Below are 10973 nucleotides of genomic sequence, written 5' to 3'. Positions count from 1 at the left end.
AAAAAAATGACAAGGCTTACAAGGTACTTTTTCATGTAGTTCAACTCATTTTTTGTTTATTTTTTATTTGAATTGCATACCATGTATATCATCATCAAATATAACTCCATCATATTAAATCCTTGACTCTTTTAAATGATTTGACATCATCATCAAATATTAATTTGGATAAATGCTGAGTGTGATGGCTTGGTCATGGGGCTAACATTTTGATCTATTTTTCAACAAAGTGAAGAGAAAGTGGTGGCACAAAGACCTACAAAAATAGATAATGTAGTTAAGCACCATGGTTTTCTTATGTATGAGTGTGAGAGTCTTGCATATAGAGATGTTGCAGCATGGATGAATTATTGGAAATAAGTGGTTGACGAAAAAACTCCAAGGACACTACTGAAGATAGAATCAGCTAGGTGTATTAATTGTGGAACCCCCATTTTTCATCAGGTTATAGTCCATACATCATTTGTTTTCCCCTAATTATTTATTAAAATAGAAAGTGAAACATAATGTAGTTATACAATTAAAAAATCCTATGTTATAACTTATATTAATTGTTTGAGTGTTTGACTTTTTTGTATATTATAAAGCTTCTTAATTGCATTCCTTCTCCATGTATATTTTTTGTTTTGATACATTGGAAACTTGTTTACATTTTGAACATGTGATAATTTTTTCTCCATATAGGATAACAATGGATGTACTCTTGGGAAAAAAATACCTGAGTGGAATGAATTAGTGCACTAAGGTAATTGGTGAGAACCATTGGACCAACTGTTGGAAAAAAATAATTTTCTGAAATTCACTCGATGTGTATGCCTTGTCCCTTGTGAAGACGTGTGTGTACTAGGAATAATTGAAAATCTAGTATGTATTAAAAGTATTAAATGTGCCATCGTTGATAAATATTTTGAAGAAGGTTGGATGGTTCCACATCCACCTGAGAAGAGGAAAGGGTATGTGTTTTTCCTTTATAATTCTTAATGCTACTCTTATGATGCTTATCATTTTCAAAATAATATATTTGTTTTCTATGATGTGGTTAACTAGATATTCATATGGATGGTCCATTAGGTGTACGAGGAAAGTTCCAACAGTGGGCAGTGGGACAACTAGTTTAGGTGTTGTTGATCAACTTAATAAAGCTCATAGGAACTCTGTCATTGTTTACAAATGTGTTGATCAAATTGGAGGTTTGATGATGCATGGAATTCCTAATATGAAAAAAAACAAACTTGATGTTATCCAACGACACGTTGATGTGACGGTAGAGGAAGGTGTTAATTTTGTTATAAATGAAAACGTTGGATTTGAATATCTTTCTCTATGGAGAACCTTCGTGCTAAAAATGATGCTTTGCTTTTGGCATGTTGTGCAACAAAACCAAGGTACACTTTCTATATTTTATCTCAATTTAGATTTTTCCCATAGGAGTCAAGGCTCGTGTTGTATAGTGTAAATTTAGTGTATATATATATATATATACACTAAATTTACACTATACAACACGAGCCTTGACTCCTATATATATATATATATAGATATATATATTGCAGGGATCTTCATGTGCCTGGTCGTGAATTAATGGGAATACATTTTGTTATGGAGTTCCTTCATTCAAATATTAAGAGTTTATTGGACAGTGGATTGCATGATGGAGAGTTTGTTTATGTGAAAGGGAAAAGGGTGGCTGTTACTGGAGGAGGAGACATTGGAACTGATTGTATAGCAATAACTATAAGACATTAATGTAGCGATGTTGTGAAATTGGAGCTCCTTCCACAACCCCGTAATTCTTGTGCTCTTGCAAATTTTTGGCCTAAGGTTTGTCTTTTTTCATCTTCATCTAAATAAAAATTTGTTATCTATTATTTTGTAGCATGTTGTATGCTAGTACAATTCCATAATTATGGGCCTTTGTTCACTTTTTGGTAGTGGCCTAAGGTTTTCTGAGTAGATTATGGCCACCAGGAAGCTATTACCAAGTTTCGTAAAGATCCTAGGTCATATGAAGTGTTGACAATTTTTTTTTTATAGATGATGATAATGGAAATGTGAAAGGGATTGAAGTGATCAACGTAAAATGGGAAAAATATGAGAGTGGAAAGTTCTAGTTGAAAGAGATGGAGGGCACAAAGGAGATTATAGAAGCATAACTTTTTTTTCTTAGCAATGGGATTTATTGGACTAGAACAGGTAAGCTATGTTATTCTAAGCATCAAAGATGATGCTAAGGTGATATAAACTTCAAATTTTTATTGATAAGAATAATCTAATGACTCAAGTCCAATATGAATTTAGTTGACAAAATTCATTGTTCGACTATGTTTTTTCTTTGGAAAATTGAGTAATTTAGTGATATTGCAGCCTTCCCAATCCATAACATTGAATACACATACTTTCGAAATTTATAGTATGTGTCTAAAAGATGTTGGACATACACACCATATTTTCTAGAATTCCTCCATTTACCTCCTCACTCTAGTTTTAGTTTTTTATTTGGTTTAACAAATTATTACAGAGAAGCTTGATATGGAAAGGGATAATAGGTCAAATTTCAAAGCCAATTTTGGTAATTTTGCAGTGAATGTTGATGGTGTTTTTGTTATTGGTGACTATAGACATGGAAAATCACTTGTTATTTGGGCCATTGTTTAACAAAGACTAGCAACTACCATGATAAATAAATTTGTGATGAAGGAAGACCAGTTGATCACAACTTTTGAAGATAGAGTGGAGGGCAATGATAAACGCCCAATGTTTACTTTCAAAACATAATTTTCCCCTGGGAAACTTTTTGTAGAAAGTCATAGTCCCAGAAATAATGACAACAACATGCCAAATAGGCCACTCACATGCCTTGTTATTGAAGTTCTGAAAGGAATCAAAGGTCAAATGATTTTCTTCAAGTGTCTCACATTGATATTCATTAATACTAAAAAGGAGGGTCTTTTGGAAGCATCAATTGCCTGTTCCAAGTACTTTGTGATTGAAAAGGGGTCTATACGATACATTTCAATACCAGTGGACATTTCATCCTTTAAATTTATATCCCATTTTCTTCCTATGTACAGTGGCTATGATGTTACTATGAATTTGTCTTCAACAAACAAATTTGAAAATTACTGCAATTACATATTTCATAATCCTTTCTTGATTTCAGCAATGTTGTTGTGACGAGTGATAGGAAGACCTTATCAAACTTGGAAATGGTTTCCTTTTGGTTACACATCTTACTATTTTGGCCTTTAGATTGATCCATGAAATAACTTTTTCCAATCCATAATAGAAACATGTGTTGTAAATTTTGTTAAAAGGATAGTAATGGCTAGTTTTAAGAAATCATTCTCTTCCTTTAAAAGTACAAGGAAATTGCAAGTGAGTATTGTTGTTTAGTTTAAAAATTATCATATGAGTTCAACATTGATTAGCTATAAAATCCAAAATTGGGAATTTATCAGTTTTAGTTACCTTTTCTTTGAGCAGATATTCTAACGTTCTGGCACATGTTTTCTCCCATAGAAAGTCGGGATTGACAATCTTGATTCCTTACCAAGTACTCCAAATATATTGGTGGTAGAATCGAGGTTCCCCTCAAAAGATAGTGTGCTAGTAGAGTTTTGACATCTATTTTTGGATTAGGTCTAGATCCTTTTAGGGTATTCTTCAGATAGAGCCTTTATATTTTGATCATGCCTTCTTTACTCTACCATGTGAAATGGAGATGTCCCTACAAAGATGAAAATGTGGTAGCCACTACTTGTTCCCCTAAAATTGTTTTCACGTATATATTGGAGATTTTTAGCTACTAATTTTCTTCTTCACTGCAGCAGCAAATATTCTGGTGGTGGAAAATTTTCCATTGACATTTGTTTTCAAGGTCCAAGATGCCTCTCTCTCACATTGCTTGAACATAATAGAGTCATATTTTTTCCTTAATCCATATTCCATAATCTATTATTGTATTTTCATGGATATTAAAATATGGTGTTAAGGGACTTGATGTGGATACTTGAGAGTAAATTGTGGGAAAATGTTACTCTCTAAATTCTAGACATTGGTATAACCATCTCCATGAAAGCCTGCTAATTCCACCCATTTTTCCCATGAGGATAAACATTGAAATCATTTCATATTCTTCTCTTTTATAGTTATAACAACCACTGAAACCAAAATGTCAATCATTTTTTCACACCTCTCTTATTGGGTAGGTAGACAATAGCATGGAGAAACTAGCTAGATATGTATATTCCATCATGGCAATGTTACTATATGTTGAAATTTTTATTTGTATTGTTCAAATCACTTCTCATGTGAAACTTATCCCTGATTTTTTACAACACTTCATCTCTTTCACCATAAGTATCCATTGCCTTCCATGATTCCTATATCATTTTGAAAAAGTTCTCATTTTCCTACCTGAAATCATTGGAAACAAGATCATGGAATATACCAGATGGTACAATGCCTTCAAACTACAATGGTGATGCATCCATCTCCCCTTTGGATATTATAATATCATCTAGGAATCTAAAATTGCACATAAGAACCACCAAACAATGCAACTGGACAAGCCTCGGCAAATATGTTCCTTTTTAGGTATACCATTGAAGTTGCAAAATCATCCAGTGCTTGCTCAGCTTTGAGATGAGATAATGAATCTCCATCCCTTGATAGATTGAAAGTATAGTATTACAACCTTTTGCAAAAGTGAATACAACCCAAGAAGGTATATCTAACCAAAAAATCCATATGCCTATACGATTTTCCATCTGCACCTAGTGCAACAATATTCATTCCTATAAGTAGTTTGGCTAGAAAGAGTCTAAAATTGTATCTATCATTTTCTGTTGTAAGAGGTTTTGTTCACATGTACAAGTTCATTGTCATCATGTGCTTCCTTAAGGCTTGAATTTTGACCATAAAATGGTTGTTCTTTGGAAATTCCAAAATATTCCATGCTTTCTCTCATAAGATGGTTTAATAATATATTGGCAGACTTAATGCTACAATGCACAACTAGTGCTACAACCCCATAAAATACTCACCTTCAGCTGATCAACTGCTATAGGTTGGCCAAAGAAACCTAATTTTGGACTCATTTTAGGAGTCATTCAAACATGTAGATACAATTAGGCAACATGATAAGAACAAGTCTCAGAGTGCATGCTTGGATGCTCCAACAAAGGAACTATGCCAAGCCCTACAGGAAGACATTTTAGCATGTTCATCTTCCATATTTTATGCCATTAAAATTCAATGAAAAATATCAACTTGATCTCCACCTCCAAGATGCACATCCTAATCACTGCACTACTAGAATGGATGCCGCGAAATTTAAATGCATTTTGAGTAATAGGAGGCTTCCCTTGACTCTTACCCCCACACCATCTAACACTACACCATGTCCCTATCTTGGACCTCTGCCCCATGAATTGTTGGTCTGAAAAAGAGGTAAAACTCCATATGCATATCCATTTTGTTATTTTTCATGATAAATCCATTCCTCACATCTTGAAGGCTCCACCACTCATTAAGTGCTCTATTTCCTATCAAGGGCTAGCTATGGGGGTGATGATAAAACAATGGTTGATTTGTTAGGAGGGTACACTTCACATGTTCCCATTCTCATATGTTTTTAATCATCACTTGGAACATTTTGAAACCTATGTGGGGTGATATTTGAGTTTGTTTGTTGAGATTCCCTAGAACTTATTGATATATTTCCTATGGTCATCACATGTTAGCAAGGATCGAATCACATTTGAGGAAAGTGTTTGGCACGTTCCCCTCTGTTCTCTTGATTTATTATTGGGGTTGTATTGGCACATGTTGAAATATCATATTATTATTTTGGTGAAGGAAAACCCTTTTATACCATGGTGGGCACATAATTTACAACCTGTACTATATTTTTCACATTATACGGTATAGTCCTACCCTTGATTTGAGCTGCCCATACATTTGATTGGCCCCACCCTTTATCCATGACACATTTGTTTGCATAGAAACAATATCATATTCATTGGGGTTGTACATCACTATTTCATGGAGTCATGGATAAACATGCCTAGCCAATGAGTTATGAAGGATACACTATTTATCACATGGGCTATCCACCTTTTAATATTATGGAGTTTCCATTGTGATGTCATGGGTCCAAATGTTCACATATTGTCATAGTGGTGGATGCATATAGTATTTTATGGAGTTGTTTTTATTTCTTGGCATATGGATCCATCATGTGATAGTCGTTCATGTGAATGCAGCTATGTCTTTGAGCTATGGGTTGATATGTTTTGGGTTGACCTTTCCATTACTTAGCCCATGACCTTTAAGGAGGATGTGTGATGCTTTAATTTAATGGAGTTGGATTTTTATTTCATTAACTTGGTGAGCCTGCATAATGATTGATTAATGTGTCATGTGTATCAAGGGTATCACATGAATCTGCCTTGAATTGGATCCATTGTTTGGTTGGAGTTTTGGGTCCTTCTTCACACTCAAGTGGGTAACTATATTATTTTAAAATTTTTGGCTTGTTTAATGGATTTGGTTACATAACAACATTTTTGAATTTGTTTTCCTTTGATATTTTATTACTTCTTCTAGGAGAAGTGGATATCAACAACTTATTTCTATTTCTAGTAAGGAATTTATCGAGGTTGTTATTTTATTTTATTCCTTGGATAACTTATGGATCTAGGAAAATGGTTACTTATTTATGTTGAGATGGTCCTAAAGAATAAATATTAAGCTCCTAAGGTGTTATTTTCTATGGTGACATTTTATTTTCTTTCTTTATACATGTCATTTGATCACATAGTGGCCACTTGTTGGAGCCTTCATTAATTTTGAAGAATTTTTTACCAATTTTGACCAAATGTAGGGTGGGAAAGGACAAATGGTAGCAACCGTTGGGTGGTGGAACATGCAGTTGCAGGGGGAGCAATTGCAAAGTGGGAGTGGAAGGCAAAGGCGGCCAAGGAGACAGGAAGGCACAGAAGCGGCCAAGGGAGCAAGCAGCCAAGCAAGAACTGACAGTTCATGTAGCCGAGAAGGATATAAAAAGGGGAAGAACAGAAAGGAATCAGTTGTTGTTGAAATCACCAGATGGAGGAGGACTTAGTCACTGAGGATGTATGCAGATGCAGAGACTGAAGTAGGAAGATATGGGAGCCAAGGAATAGGGTTACGATGCTGATCTGACCTGAGCTACTAAGTCGGGTATTCTATGTATTATGTATGGAAAGATGCTGAGTTATGATGTACTCTATCCTGTTGATTTAATGTAATCAAAGTTGATGGTTTTCAAGACTTATAATGTATTGTGTATCATGTTCTATGGGCTTATTAAAATTTTAAATAGTCTACTTGTTGCATGAAGATGGTAATTACTAGATTGATACTAGAATGTTGTTAGTTCTGTGTTATTCATGATGGGTCCATGTGTATGAGTCTAGGTTATCACTATCTCTGGTTCATGTGTTATGGACACATATGTGTATGATCACCTGTGCTTGATTGTTATTCTTTTGACCCCATGCTGAACCCTTCTCCCCTTTGGTCGTGGCAGGCTTCGGGTGAGACTTCTTGCCCTTCATGGTGAGGTGAAAATGCCAGCATTGTCCTAGACTACAATAGACCACTGTTGGCCTCCGTGCTTGAACCTGGGGTCTTTTCCCTAATGATTCTTCCGAGCCAATAAATGGTTTCGTTTCCAGGACTTGAAGTTAGGAGAACTGGTTCAAAATATGGTGTCAAAGGTGTTTAAAAGAGATTGAAAACTGGTGGAACCACAAAGTAGACCAATTTGTGGCAAAAAGAGCTACCCACAGGAATCAACTGATCGGCAAGGTGCGTGCAGAGATTTTATACGCTGACAACTTAGACAACCAATATGAAATTTTCTAGTGCAAGTTCCCTGAAGATCTGCACAATTGGTTAAGGGAGCTAAAGCAGAAAAGTCCATCGAGTGGATCAACGATAACCCACCATAGTTTGACTTCATCTAACACTGCATTACTACAACAATTGGATAATGAGCAGACAAGAGTAGTTGATTTCTAGGTGAGCACTATGATGGAGGGATATGTGGTTGAGTTTGCTACAGAAAGCTATCAGTCCTACTCAAAGGCAGAAGCGGTGTCTAGCTCTCGGGTGAGGGGGCAATTGATAGGGGTAGTTCCGACGTGGATTAAGATGTTTCTGGTAGAAGAGAGACTACTATCTTTACCCACTACTGGAATGGAAGCATAAAACCCCACAGAACACGATACACAATACATTTAAGTCTCGACAACCATCAACTCTGATTACATTAAATCAATAGGACAAAGTACATCATAACTCGGCATCTCACCATAAGCAATACATAGAATACCTGACTTAGTAGCTCGGGTTATATCAGCTCGGTAACCTCGTTCCTTGGCTCCTAGCTCTTCCTACTTCGGTCTCTGCATCTGCATACCTCCTCGGTGACCAAGTCCTCCTACGTTTGGTGCAAGCAAGGGAAGAAACAGACAAAATACCACATCTATGTCCGCTATGGAACATAACGAGGGGGAAAGGGCACGAAGTTGGACAAGATCAATAAAGATAACATCTGGTTCACCTACTACCTTATTGTAGGCAAGACAATGAGGCACTTCATGAGAAACGAGGGCACCCTAGACATTGTTTCAATAGCAAAACACTACTACCAGGGAGAGATACTCAACTGGTCAGCTTCCGTGCTCAATGAACTTTTTGAGGCATGTGAGGATGTCTACCGACGGAGCACTAGCTTTGTGTTCAGGTACTTAGTAATGGTGCTAGCAATGTGGAAGTGGAGGCCATTGCCAGAAAGGAATATGGAAACCATTACTAAATACCAGCAAATTACGCTCAGGTACAAATCGTGGAGGGCATCAAGGGATACCAACACAAAAGAGATCAATGAAAGAGCCTTCAAGAGCTAGTACGCACAGATGGTGGATGCCACTCAATCCACGGAGAGAATACCTAGGACTCTCCTGGATGAGTTTTCAGGTGAGCTCTGGTTCGGTGCCTCGCACGCACACACTTATCTCACACCACAGTGTTTCAACCCCACCACGTTTAAATTAAGGCCACTGAGGTTTAGATTGACAGAGAAGGCCTTATGGAGAGAAGTGGAATCCTCACTGGGAGTGGCTTGAAAAGTGAGAGAAAGGAAGCCCAAGTACCTTTTCAAAGCTCTGATGCCACAGAACTAAGAGGGTGAGGGGGTAGAAAGCAATAGGAAGAGGGTAGCAGATGAAGTACTCCAACCGATGTTGCTTCAAATAGAGGAGAAAATGTTCGAAGTAAGAAGGAAAATCGCAAGCTTCGAGCCATGTGAGTGTGACTATCCCGAGAATTTTCAAGGTTCAACCATGTTGTTCCCCATTGTAATGCCACCTCTCTTAATAACACCTCCCATGGGTGTATCCCAGGCTCCCTCCCTAATGCTAGTACCCAAGCTGCAAAAGAAGTGAGTTATCCGCACCCCCTAATTCAATATGGGACAGATGGGGGATCCTCCCTAAAGTTTGTGCAAGAAAGACCGCAAGATCAGCACCCATGTTGGTATGAAAATGACGACAATGTGGGCGATGGGATGACGAGGTTATTTGATGAAGAATAGACATCCACCAAGGTTTAGTAGCCCTAGCCCCAAAATGTGAGTGGCATTTTCCCCAACCTTCCCATGATACCTTATCACAAACCAGAAGAATTCATCCTTAACTTAACCAAAGCGGCGTGAGTATACAGTGCGTGGGAGAAATACAGAACTGTTCTCAATAGTGGAAGTAATACAAGAACTAGCTATAGTAGTAACTTGGGACTACAGGGATCCCTACAGCTGGGAACCAAAGGTTTTGTGCTATTAGATAATACTCATAGCAGTATGGTAGGATCATTTACTGAAAGGGGAACGAGGATGTGGAGCAACACTGGTACCTTTGAGAAGCCATCTGTAGGGCCTGTCAAACTCCAAATAATGTTCACATAGTGGCATTCCAGACCATGCTAAGAGAATGGGCTCTGCACTGGTTTGTAATGTCGGCAGAACAGAACCAGAACCCAACCATAGATGATATTAAGAGGGGATTTGTGCAAGAATTCAAGGTACCGTAGACAGATCAGCAAGGGCTATCAGAGCTATGTGAAATTAAGCAGAGTGAGGATGAGACTACTTGGGAGCTCATGCAAAGGTTTAAGGATGCCATTTCCAAGCTAAGTTACACCCTGGACCCAAACCACTAGCGGGACTGGTTCATCACGACACTCTTGCCCCTGACCAGGACATCACTGACACAACAAAAGCTAGGAACCTTGCAAGATGCATTAGAGAAAGCACCTCAGATAGAAGAAATGGCAGGGTATCCCCATCAATATTGGGGAGGCACGAGTCTGTAAGATCCAGCAATCATGGGCTTGCAAAGCCAAATCACGAATCTGACTGAGAAGCTGAGAGACCTCTAGCCATACAACTAGCTAGGACCAACATTTGGTGCACCCATTGCTTGGTCGAAGAGCATGTTGCGATGGAGTGCTCACGACTACGGGGTGTTAACCAAATAGGGGGGCTGGCGAGATCGTCTGGAACCACTCCCACCATAGGAGTTTTAGCAATTGGAGCGCAAGGACCCTTCCCAAGAAGGAATAACGTAGACTTCTGCAAGATTTGCAGAATGTATGGACATTTGTCACGGATGTGTCTAGCTCTGCAAAAGTACTCCAATGTCCCCAATAACAACTATTGCGAGTTCTGCGCATCGACCACTCATCACACCGATCAGTGCCTAGCGCTGGATGCTCTAGCAGAAATGTTGCACATATCCACGTTCAGGGTCAATGAAGCGAGTCGAGGGGGGTGAGGAGGAAATGGATGCAAAGAAAGAACGGGGGGTAGGGGACCCTTAAGATGCTATAATTGTGATCAGGAAGGACATTTCGTAAGGGAATGCCTA

At 37.9% G+C, this 10973-nt stretch overlaps 1 pseudogene; it reads left to right on the top strand.

Moving 5' to 3' along the window:
- Positions 1 to 6: 6 nt before the first annotated feature.
- LOC149207398 (glutamate synthase 1 [NADH], chloroplastic-like) lies at positions 7 to 2775 on the top strand (annotated as a pseudogene).
- Positions 2776 to 10973: the final 8198 nt, after the last annotated feature.

This window comes from Pinus tabuliformis, chromosome 1_2 (genome assembly GCF_031772625.1).
Source record: "Pinus tabuliformis cultivar Carrire ecotype Pingquan chromosome 1_2, CPIR1, whole genome shotgun sequence".
Classification (NCBI taxonomy): Eukaryota; Viridiplantae; Streptophyta; class Pinopsida; order Pinales; family Pinaceae; genus Pinus; species Pinus tabuliformis.
The sequence above is the reverse complement of the archived record's forward strand: the minus strand, read 5'-3'. Positions and strand labels throughout refer to the sequence as shown.